This window comes from Coturnix japonica, chromosome 2 (genome assembly GCF_001577835.2).
Source record: "Coturnix japonica isolate 7356 chromosome 2, Coturnix japonica 2.1, whole genome shotgun sequence".
In the NCBI taxonomy this organism is placed as follows: domain Eukaryota; kingdom Metazoa; phylum Chordata; class Aves; order Galliformes; family Phasianidae; genus Coturnix; species Coturnix japonica.
The window spans coordinates 61952669-61965607 of record NC_029517.1 but is presented as its reverse complement, the minus strand read 5'-3'; the positions used below and the strand labels follow the sequence as shown (position 1 = coordinate 61965607).

Sequence of the window (12939 nt, the reverse complement as noted above, 5' to 3'; positions counted from 1 at the left end):
TTATTATAAAGTTACCAATCGCATTTCTCAGAAGGTTCAAAATTGCTAAATAATAGGCTGCAGACATATATGAATTACTTCCCTATCAAGAACTGACTGCCTGGCACAAACACTTCCACGGGGAGGAAATCCCAACACTGATTTGTATTAAACATCAAGATTTTGATAAACTGAGAAAAGAAAAGCATTACTTACGAACACTACACTAGCAGAAAACAGCAATAAAACAAATCACATTCCAAAACATTAAGGTACATAGTATTATTATAATTTCTTTAAAAGAAAGCATTTCCCAAAAGAGCTTTCAACTAAATCAGAAACACGAGTATGGCACCTGTGTCACACAGCCTACAATGAATCTGATTAGGAATTCCTGTTGTTCATTAGCAGTTTCCTTCGTGCATCTACAAGAAGCAGGACCAAGGAAGAAGCTCCCATGGTTAAGAGTAATCAAATACTGCCCCCTGAACAGAGACCTGCCCCTATCTACACCACAGATGCACAGCAGATGACTTATAATAAAACTTTACTGTAAAAACTTCTCAATTTCTCAACTTTAGAGCCAATGCTCAAACCTGAAATCAGTGCAAAATGTGAACTGAATGCAAGAAATGCCACACAATGCACTGAAATATTCAAGTTCCAGATAGAACTGTTAGCTTTAGAGAAATATTTGAGACTACCGATGAAGTGCATGCAATCAACAAGAGATGAAGACTCTGGTTGGAATAAGCACAAACATAAAAACTTGCAGTCTGTGAGCCATGCCCAGTAGATAAAGGATTATCTGCTTAGAGCTCACAATTAATGAACAAAATATACCTCCGGAACCAAAGCTTTTTTATTTGAACATCTGAAATCCCAAGATTGAAAATGACACTGTTTTTTTAGTTTAACATTAATTTCTCAGGTTCCTGCAATTAACAAGTGGATGAAAAAGGAATTCAACAATTTAGACTCATGGATCCTCTTATCAGCTGCTACGTAAAATGCTGGAATGTTTCATATATCTAACGTGGGGCTACAGAAATCAGTAGAGATTGTCTGCAACCTTGTTGCTGGAGCAACACAGAAGGAGAGGAGGACAATATCAGCAGACTATGAAGAATCAGCTGTCAGTAATCTCCAGACACAGTAGAAAAGGTTATGCTCTGGCAGGCATTCCCCTCTCTCCTGCACTAGTAAGCCCTGCTTATGTTTCATTCTCTATTTTACAGAGGCAGGCAGTCCCTGCCTCACTTCAAAACCGAAGCCAGGTCCAGGTCCTGCAGCTGAACTATTTCCTGCCCTTATCCTGCCAATCTTCCCTCTGACTTCTTGTGCACAATGTCAACAAGAGAGGACAAGAGGGGTTAATACCCCAATGCTCCCTCTGAATCCTGACACCTTGACAGGTTTTCTTCCTTACTCCCATCCTACTTTTGTTCATATAGTTCAACTGAACTACTCTTGATCTACTTCCTCGCTGAAAACAATAAAGTCAATGCGCTGTCAGTATTCCTAATCCTGGAGCTGCACAGCGTGTCAAGCTGTTGTCTCGCACAGACTGAATTCAAAGCTCTCTTTGCTACATCAGCAAGTCATCATCTGACAAAACAACAGGCAGCACAACAGAAACAATCTTCCCGAACCTAATCCTACCTGAAACACTCAAAAACTGAAAACACGGGGGAAGTTTAGTTTACTCCTATGCAATTAGAAAGTGCATAGACACAGAAGATCTGATCTTTCAGTATAGCATGTTTCCCCTGGAGTCAAATGCAAAGTTGATATTGGAAAACAACTAGGCGCATAACCTTAATAGAAGGAGGAGAATAAACTCTATGTACATTTATCTACATTGACTTTGCAGCCTTCTTCACATATCCTCAATAGAGCTCTAAGACAGATAACAAATGTAAAGAGTGGGGCTACCCATTCTGTTATATTCCATAGGAAGCAGAATACACGGAGATATCCGTATCGTGATGTAAAATATCTTCTATTTTCCAGGAATAGCTTAGAAAAATCTTTATGGGATATTAATCAGCAACAAAGATGTAAAAAAAAAAAAACAACAAAACAAAACAACTACACATAACCAACACCTTCAAGAACTCAGAGGTAACATGGAAGGAAAACTCTTGAAGAAAATGAGCAAACTAGAAGCCATTAGGGTATTTTTTGGTTGATTCTCACCCAACGTAATGGTTCCCTTGCATTGTAGCTACTGCTTCTTTCAAAATACCTAGGCATAACAGATAATTGGCTTGCGTCAATATCAAAACTCAAAAGTAATATTACAACGCATCTCTCTGGATTTCAGAAATTGGCACTGTATCTCTCCTGATGATAGGCTGAATAAATGCAATAAAAATGCTGAGCCTCCTGAAGTCTAACATTTCTTCTAAATTATTTCCATACTTATTGCAGAATTGTTTCGAAATACCTCACTTGGATGAGAAGACCACAGTAAATCTGAACACATTACAAGAGCACTACAGCACTGAGATGCTCTATTATTTGATTTCACTTTTTATTTTATTATTTGAATAGCAATTGGTTTCATTTCTTTCAAAGAGTAAATGAAGAAACATTACGGAATCTGTCCTTGCCACAGAGATCAAACAAAAGCTTCAGTCTTCATTTATAATATGTTCCCCTCCTTTTGACACACATGGCAACATGCAAAACGACTAAATTGTTTACTGGGAAGCATAACCTGCATAGTCTTGTGATCCAAAAGAGACTTTCTATTTTAGTGTATTTTATTAATCTTTAGGGCAAAGCTGAAAAAATAATTATTTTTAGTTTCGTTAAGAAACTGAAGATTCATTTTTTCATGTTCATTAAGCCTAAGGAAGAATGATAACTGCAATTCCACAATCACCCTATAGAGAAATCTTATTTTGTTAAAATACATTTATTCTACTTAACACTTAAACACATATATCAGCTTTCTTACTCAAAGGAACTTAATCAAACTGGTTCGTATACAGAGCAGGGGAGATTGCACAAAAACTGTTTTCTTTATGAGAAACTCTCAGAAGATGCATTTATCAAAGAAGTGTTAACAAGACTACTTTTTTTGCAATGAACATTGTTGTTTTACACTAACAGAAGTCCCTTTTCCCTCGTCACTCCCCTCTCGTCTTTCTAAAACTTCATTTCCTCACAATATCTCCTCAGAAGTTTAACATGGATGACATCTGTTTGACTGCTCCCATGATCTTGCCCATATTATTCGGCCATAATTCTTGTTATGAAGTGGAAGGAGTTAGAAAGCCTCTGCGAAGACCACCTACTACAAAACCATCTCGAAAAATGCCTTTCATAAACATCATCTTCATCTTTACATGAGCTCCTCAAATAAACTGTCCTCTCGCAGAGGTTTAGCTCAATAAATAAATAAATAAATAAAAATCCAGACTGCTCTGAACACTACAGGCTTGCTAAGGATGGGACATTGTCGCTCTTTATCCTTAGAAAAGCCACGTTTAAAAACAAACAGTAAAGAAATGAAATATCATTTACCGTTAGGAAAAACACAAGTCTTGACGCTGTACTGAAAACTCCAGTTCGTTTAAAACAGGAATTCTTAAACAGGTTTCACATTAAACTCTCAGGGAAAAGCAGAGATGACACGGAAAGAGAAAGGACACCGCCAACACCCACCATAACTGTTCTGTAACACTGAGCTCTGCTTACTGTTCTTGAAGCAATACCAAAATACAAGTGAAAAAGAGAAATTCAGGGTTTATGGATACCAAACTGGCCTGTATTTTCAAATCACGAAGTTAAACTACAAGCACGACAAAGGCAGAGAACTTCAGAAGATGAGTGGTGACATGATGCAGGTAATAAATTTCACCAACAAAAGAATTAGCAGTTGAGAGGTGCCAGAAAGGCGTTCCTGGCTTCTAAATAAAGAAAGCGAGCTGGTTCCAGTGACTGAAAATTCACTGAAGTAAAGTTTTCAGTAGCACTTTGTCACAAACACTAAACTTAAAAGACGCTCTGGAAGGAAGACAGAACCAAGGTCAACGCAAATGTCACAGTCATCTACCAAAGGGAATCTAAGTTGTCAAGGAGGGATGAAAGAAAAAGCTTATGTCACAGCTCTGAGAAAGCCTGAACTATACGCAAGGTGAAAATGACATTCACATACAATTAAAGCCTTCAGCTATCGAGTACCTCTTTGTGCTCAGTCACATATAATACTTGTGACTGAATACCACTTTAAACAATTTGACACAGGTACAGTAGGAATGGCCACAGCACCTTCCCTGTTCAAATCACAGTATGCCTCCAACATTGTTTGCTTACCAAACAAACCCTAAACTAGTATGTCAGGTACTCCTGCCACGCTAAAACTGCGGCATTAAATGCTTTCTGAATGAACAGATTTATGAAAAGGATGATTTTAACCAATCAGTAAATGCTCAGATTCCAGAATGTAGGTGATGGCTTTTGCACCTTAAACTACACGTACTTGTGCTTCTACTAAATACATCCAGGTATTTGCTTTCACTAGGAAACCAAGTGAGTCCCCCTGAGTACAACACTGTACGACAGCATCAGTGAAGGAACATGGCAAATGACCCTAAGAAGGAATGGCAAAGCAAAAAAGTTTTCTATGTTTGCATTCAAAACCATTACAAAATGACAAAAAAACATTATTGCAACCTTTTCTGCGCTTTATCTTCCCAACAGTATAAATTCAGACAGACAATCTACATAAACTAAGATTTAAAAGCATCCAAAAAGCAGCACTGTGAAAATAACTGACATTTATTAACCCCTCTGGAGATCTTCAGTGCCCTAGAATTTCCACAGCCTTCAACACTGCATTAATAATACAAAGTCCATTCCTGCAAGCTTGCCAGGAAAGACTGGGAAGTGAATAAGCTAAACAATGCTGGAATTCCAAGTGATATTAAGAATCTACGCATGTTTATTTAAATAATAAAAGAAGACTTGTCAATTTAAACAAGAAATGCTCACAAATCTTACATTTCGAGGGGAAAGAAAAACCCTCTTCAAAACAAAACTAAGCTACTTATAATGAAAAGATGAACAAACGGGGAAAAAAAAGGGAAAAAAAAGGGCAATTTAATGGTCACAGAGAAAACAACAAAGCCTCATTTGTCTTGGTCTGTCATATCCAGCATGTTGATTCAAGCCAATATTAACACTGACAAACACGTTAACCGGTGGGACAACATCACAGGCCAAAATCAATTCTGATTTGGGAAGATGAGCACGTTTTGAGACTATGAAGAAGACAGAGTATTAAAAGACACAATACCCTCTTATTTTCAGAGGGCTACTGAATATTGCAGCCAGTTACAAAGTCCAAGAAGAGACCTCAGTTTGGGGATAGGCAAAGGAATGACTGCAACTGCTTTGCTTTCACAACAGCTCTACCTGTCTATTTCATCAACATCTCCAAGGTCCCACTTTACTTAACCCAGCGAGGTACACCTTCGCGGCGATGTATCTTGACACACCGAAAGCAAAATAATCACAGCACTCAGCAATGCCATTAACATTGTCGAGTGGCGAGGAATTAAAGGCTGGACCCCAGACAGATGCTAAGAGAGCGCTGGGTAAAAGAGCTCAGGGCATTTTTCAGAGCGCACTGCAGCTGCGAGGGATTGACACTGCTAACTGTGGAATCAAGCTCAGGAGAAACTCCGGGCACAGTTCCGGCATCCGAAATAAATTAAAGTAAACAGTGTTGCTCTCTCTCATCCACCCTGTTAGCAGGCTCTCTGTTGAGCTGGAGACCACACACCCAGACCACACAGCACCAGCTGAACTCACTCGCACGCAACATCTAGAAGCTGTCACTCTGCTGAGGTATGGAGAGGAAAAAGAGGGGGCAGGAGTGCGAGAGAGTGAGTGTGTGAATGTGTGTGTGTGTGCACGTGTGTGTGTGTGTGTGTGTGTGTTTAGAAAAGCTGCCCGCTCTCCCCTCCTATCATTACAGCTGGCTAGGTTTTGTGCGGTTGTGAAGGATGGAAAGAAGGGAGGGATAAAAAAAGACCTATAAACTCACTAAGAAAACATACTGGTCTTGGCCTTTTGTAGTAATGATTTGCATTCCTCCTGCACTAGTTTAGTAGCTGTTGAAGGACTAACAAAGCATCCATTTAGCATCAATTAACCTTCTATCTATCACATGTCAAAATGAAATCCAAATCCATAAAAATCCTTTTCATTGTACATATTTAACAACAGCATTGTATCAGTTATGACACACAGCATACCTATATCCTGATACATTGCTAACTCAGCAATTGCCATTGGTTATTTATTTGGAGAGGGGAGAGACTCCCCACAAAGAACACTTAACTATACAAATGAGATTACAACGTCAAAATGCTGAATTTTTCTATAAACACTCCATCCTGAAATGAAGCTTTGCTCATTAGGATCTTACACCATAAACATCCTGAAGGAAATTAACGAGCCTTATATTACAAGGAGTTGTGATCCATTGCAAAGACGTAAGAATACTTCATTCTAAAAATAGGTCAAAAAGAAGATTCCCTATTCATTGCAGGGGAGTTGGACTAGATGACCTTCAGAGGTCCCTTCCAACTCCAAGGATTCCATGATTCTATCAGATAGTTCTAATGGTATAGATGAACAAAGACTTCTACAGCAGTGGGCCTGGAAGAGATTCTTTGATTTCTTTTAGTTCTGAAAACTGTTTTACGGTCAACTTTATCACCTGCTGAAAGACAAAGATTTGAATGAACCATTTGAACATTATTTTAGTTACAGAGGAAGTTTCCCTCCACTCCGCCACCACAAGTATCTACTCCATCAAATTCACTCACAAATCTAATTTAATCCACTTCCGTGGTCCAACTGCCCATAACCACAGCCACACTGTCACCTTTTGTCAAAAATCCATTCACTTACATGACAATGACCACCACCATGTGCCACTACTAAACAAAATAAGCAATACTACAATAATCCAAACGTCAATTCTAGCCCTATAAACTTGAATTAGGATATTTCCACAGGAGAAAATCATAAAAAATAAAATAAAATCCTAGAAGTATCACCTTATGAAATACAACTTCTTTTCAGACAACTTAGCTTTAAAATTGGGTACCTTCACAGCGAAAATAAACAAACTATTCCTCCAACTTATTAAGTAGGCTTACATACTATTTTATGCCATTTCTCCAATGAACAAACGCTTCTGCTACTACATTATGCATTACAGCACCTATTCATTACCAAGGCTCAAGGCAAACCAGTTACATTTTCTGAACGTCTGCTCCTGTTGTGCTAAACAGGCTAGAAAAGAACAGCAGCTTATAAGAAAGTGTAACTCAAGGAAGCCTGAGCACAGATGTTTCTCCCCAGAAATTCTGCTATTTTCATTACAAACTGCATTGCAGCTCCCCAGAAATTGTGTCTACTTGTTAAAAGCTTCTGTATTTATTACGTGACACATCACCGTAATCTAGCAACATTGTGAAGAAAAGCTTTAAACTTACTTTCATACATGTATGTATAAATAAATAAATAAATAAATAAATAGTAAAAAAGCCAACTCAGCTTTACACAAAACCATATCACAGACGGCCATAAATCTCCTGTTCATGTCTAAATTCTCAAAGCACATGCCTTCCTACATCTGCTTCCACCTCCAAAATCCAGTAAGTTTGCTTCACTTAGAAGTCATTACTTCCCCCCCGTCTTACATTTAAACCATTCATCCCTTTTTTCTTCTAGGTTTCTAAAGTTTATCATAGTTTTCTACGTTATTTTAGTTCCATTATTTTGGGGTAAAGAATCTTAATGCCTTCATCATCTCTCTATCTTATGTTATTCACGGGCAGAAATTAGAAATCAATACTGCAAGCATCACAAAACTTTCAAGCACGTTATGCAAATGCACTCAAAAAGATCCAGAAGTTCAAAAAATAAACTAAATAAATCCCAATGGGATGGGATTTATTTTCTTTTTTACAGAGAAAAGAAACAAGACACCGCAGCTTTTTTCTAAGCCCTGTAACTATACACAATATTCTTTATAAAAACACTATGTAACCACTGTAATTACACAGTTCATATGACTGAAGTTTTAACATGCATTCCCGTAGGTAGGACTGCCGCATTGAAATGAATATTTGCTGTGTGGCTTTTAGGGCAGTTTCTTTTGTTTCAAAGCTATTTGGAAGGTGAGGCACGCACTTGTGTTACTGATGTCCCTCTACTCCTCGTGTTCTCACCCAAACATCGCATTCCATACCCCGCTATGGGAAATACACAAGATAGACACCGCGGTATCTCTCTGTTCACACAGGCAAACTCATGCACAGCTCTGTGTGAGAGCCTACATGCACAGGCATTTTTCATATATATTTCAGCCTGCCTCTACCTTACATGCTCCCAACCTTCATTTCCACTTACGTACCTAAAATTCACAACTACTGTTGGGAATTATCTTTTCAGATGAGTGAAGTTGTCTTGTGAGAGACACTGCCTTCCATGCACGAGAAAAAATAAGGAAAACACATCTTCTTCCTACATAGTCTCTGTCTAACATTCAGGTTCCCAGAGAGAATGAAGGCATACATGTTAAAAACACAGTGAGATCTTAAGAGTCGTCGCACTCTCAGAATTTGAGAATAGAAAACTTGAAGCTGTTGCTTTTTTAATTGAGATTTTAGGATGACCTGAAAAATTAAGTTAGTCTCCAATGCAAAATTTGGCATTCAAAGAGATAATTTTGCTCAGCAAAATCAAAACCTGGTAAGAGCTTTGGGATGCACTTGTCTGAATACAAGGTACACACTACTGTCAGCATAGCCGCAAAGCGAAAGGAAAAATACAGAATGTAAGCCCAACTAACTGAAACATCACAGATTTATATCATCTGATCCACAGGCACAGTTACGCAGACAGAATTTCCCCCGGCTTCTGTGCAATATACTTAAGGTTTGCTTTAGAATAGTCAACTGAAAATTTGGTCCGTAGTTCCCTTATGGGCAAGAGGAAAAAAAACAAAAACAACAGCACAACTTATATAGGGCTTTGGGTCTCAGAAATTTTGTTGTTCTTAAAATCCAAACAAATAAGCAAAGAAAGGAAACACAGGCTTTCACACCCATCCCTGAGTGCAATCGTAGAACTATCTACTGAAAACACCGAGCATGCCGTATGCACTGATTAATAGCTGTTGTCAAAGAAGGCTCTCAATAAAAAAGCACTAAATAGTTCCAAATTCACATAAAAAGTGCAAATGTCTCCATATATATAAAACACGGGGAGGAGAGGAGGCATTTGATTTAGCTTTGTTTAAAATATTAAATGCTTACCTTCCCCTAATCAAAATACACAACAGAACAATCGCACAATTAATCCTCATTTTCAAGCATTTCTCTCATTACTCAGCTTCAGGGAAAGCTGCCTCGGATTCGTTTTTTCAGATCACAGAAATGAGGTTCTCCCTCCCTCCTCCTTTCTACCTACTAACCCCATATCCTACAAGCACCTTTACAAACAGGATTTCCCCATTACCAAGCACCTCTCCCCTCTCTTGGGGAAAGCAAACTGAAAGACAACACTGCCCAATACAGATTTACAGAAGGTAGGTGGTCTAAGACAAAAGGTTAAGCTGAAGAGCAGTGTCTGACTTCCGCTAAAGATATCCATTCATTCACCTATTTTCTGATTCCAGCCCTTCAGCTTGCTTATAAGTACAGCACCAGATGCCACTCATACTAAAAAGCCCCCGCGGAAGATAAATTCAGAGTAATACATGCAATCTTTTGAGCATTATTTACCAGTTCTTCATTCTGAACTGAAGTACTACTGATTTCTTCCATGCAAAACATTCATGCGCCTTTTTTGCATAATTAAACTAATGCACAGACAGGTAATAAATATCCACTTGTGCTTCACGGGCTTGCCTCGTTCTGGAGAATAAAAGCATAGTTTAATTCATGTATTCTTTCATTCGGTGGCTGTCAGAGCCTGTATGTTCAAAAATAACTTTTAAATACACACTTCTGTGATCATGCTATTCAGGTCTTGCTCTTTTCGCCTCCCTTAAATGGATTCAAAGGGAAAGCAGAAAAGCCCAGATGAAGAGAATCAAAAGTAACACACAACTGATGATTAGTTTCAAGTACAATGCTCAAGACTTTCTGGATTTACAGCCAGCCATATCAAACTGACAGAAATTGATTAAGTAGGGTTTAACATAACATATCTCAAGCTTTCATCGCTAAAAGAGGTCAGTGGCCTCTGTTTCTTGTCTACCACTTAATGTGCTTCAGTGCAGTTTCACTTTGAGGAGTAGCATCATGAACAGACCGTATCAGTGGATGCTATTTCATGGGACCTTGGGAAACTACTGGTGAATCACATTTTAACATCTTTAATATGTGTGTGGTTTTTTTTACCTCAAATATTCTCAGCATGAGGAATCCTACAACTCAAAACACTAAGACCTGAATATCACAGGTCCAAAAACATCCAACTGCTTCACCTCTGATAAACACTAAGAAAAATTAAATTTTCCATACAGGGAAAAAAAAAACCAACAACCCGACTTGCCACCAGAAGTTAAATTAATGCCATTTTCTGTGAAATAAATCACACTAGTATAACGAAAATCATTGCATCCTGTTTAAAACAACAGAACCCCCGGTTAAGTAAAAACACTGTTGTCCAAGGGTGGGCATAAATCACAAACCCTGTAAACTAAGCGATCCATGGGAAAGAAAGCAGCAGCTTTCGGCTGCTCCTTGCTGGGTCAGTGCAAGCTGTGACAGACACTACGGCGATAGGGAGCTAAGAATTACAAAGCTTTTCTTCAGGGGAGTAAAAATAAAGCAAGCAAAGCAGGTTGGATGTAAAGGTGACAAGTTTCACTTGCAGTTTATAATTAAAAAACGACAGCCAAAAAAAAAACAAACCTCAGAAACTATTGGGTGTCAGCCCTGCCCACGGGAGAGGGCTGGAACTGGATGATCATTAAGGTCCCTTCCAAAGGAAGCCATTCAGTGATTCTAACTGAATTTCTAGTGATTTCTAATGGTTTGAACACTCCATCAAAAGGAAAAAGAAAACCCCGGTGCAGTGAAATACATACAGGTCTTAAGGAGGGGGGGAAGCGTTTGCAATCAGAAAACGAGGAAAAACAATGTGAGATTAGAATTTTAAACTACATCACGTATCAGAGGGTTTGAAACTAGATGAACATTATGGTCCTTTTCAACCCAGACCGTCTATTATTCTTTGAATGGGCGTTAACAGCTTAGACTTGACCTGATGTTCTGCCAGACTAGGAGGGCTTATTGCTTCGCTGGATGTGAATTCAAAGCGTTTGAGTGTTTGTGTTAGAAGCTGTTCATCTAAGGAGCAAACAAGACACAGGTGGTAGGAAACGCCAAAGAAATATATAAAAGAGGGAGAAAAGGCAACAGCTTGGAAGAAGCGCTATTTTGAAAGCCGGGACAGAATGTCAGGGTCCCTATTGGAAATGCAACCATCCCCACGTCCAGGCTGTTCCCCTCAATGAGAAACCGCGTTGCAGTTCATTTTAATCACACAGAATCACAGAATGACCCGGGTTGGAAGGGACCTCAAGGATCATGTAGTTCCAACCCCCCTGCCTAGCAGGGCCACCAAACATACACATTTACTACATCGGGTTGCCCAGGGCCCCGTCCAACCTGGCCTTGAACACCTCCAAGGACGGGGCATCCACAACCTCCCTGGGCAGCCTGTTCCAGGGCCTAACCACTCTCCTAGTGAACAACTTCCCCCTAACATCCAACCTAAATCTTCCCTCTTTTAACTTAAAACCATTTCCCCGTGTCCTGCTATTGTCAGCCCTTTCGAAGAGTTTACTCCCCTCCTGGGAGTAAGTTCCCTTCAGGTATTGAAAGGCTGCAATGAGGTCACCCCGCAACCTTCTCTTCTCCAGGCTGAACAAACCCAACTCCCTCAGCCTGTCCTCATAGGGAGGTGCTCCAGCCCCCTGGTCATCTTCGTGACCCTCCTCTGGACCCTTTCCAAAATCTCTATGACTTTCTTGTACTGAGGGCTCCACACCTGGACACAGTAAGCGAAGTTTTAAGCGCCCGTGCCTCTCCCGGCCTACTTCCTGCACAGCCCTCAGCACACGCGGAACCACCTCACGGTAACCAGCAAGGCCGGTCCCATATGGCACTACCTGCCCCCCAGCACAGCACGGAGCCCCACGGCCCGCAAACAGCCGCCCCGAATCCCTCCCGGACTAGGGGCGGGGCGGGAGAGCGCCTCGGTCTCCCCCCCGGGATGGGGACGGTCTCCGCCCCAGCGCAATGGGGGAGGACCGGGGCTGCCCCGCTGGGAGCCGGCTCCGCAGCGCCCGGCGGAGGAAGGGAGGGGCGGGAGGCCGCTCGCTGTCACTCACCGGCCGCCGCCGCCGCCGCGCTCGTATCCGGCACCTGGGGCAGCGCCGCTCCCGGCAGCGCCTCCGCGTCCGGCGGGAGCAGGCACCGGCAGCCGCCGCCCGAAGACATCGATGGAGTGTGGAGACATCGAGAAGGGGCGGCCGAGCTGCGGGCCCCGCCTAATGAAGGCGCAAGAGGCGGAGTAGGCGGCCTCCCTCGGGTTGGGAGCGTCTGCTCGTAGAAGCTCGGAAGTGGGGCAGTACGAAGCTCTTCTACTGAAGTAATATTGGTAGCAGCAGCAACGGCAATCGTAATAAATAATAATAAACTCCACGCTCTTGTGATGCAGCACAGGATGGTGCGGGGGTGCGTGGTGGTGCAAGAGGAAGGCACTGTGCCCTTGAGTCGGAAGGACAGGTTCCTACCATCTCCTGTCTCCCAGAAGCATTGCTTGTGTCCTACAGGCCTGGTTGTGGGGCCTCTAAATGATCGTCACACCTCTCCTGTATCTGTGGCATGGAGGGTTTGGTGTTGAAATTTC

General features: G+C 41.1%; 1 protein-coding gene across 4 annotated transcripts in view; it reads right to left on the bottom strand.

Annotated features, from left to right (window-relative positions):
* The window catches only part of EXOC2 (exocyst complex component 2), a 121256-nt gene extending 108717 nt beyond the window's left edge, over positions 1-12539 (bottom strand). Inside the window, exon 1 of one of the 4 annotated variants that reach the window (XM_015854490.2) lies at positions 12419-12539. The gene's annotated coding sequence lies outside the window, so the exon portion shown is untranslated. Of the gene's footprint in view, positions 1-12075; positions 12166-12196; positions 12218-12418 lie in introns of those variants that run through there. The other 3 variants (XM_015854491.2, XM_015854493.2, XM_015854492.2) reach the window with 3 other exon arrangements.
* Between the last annotated feature and the right edge of the window lie 400 nt (positions 12540-12939).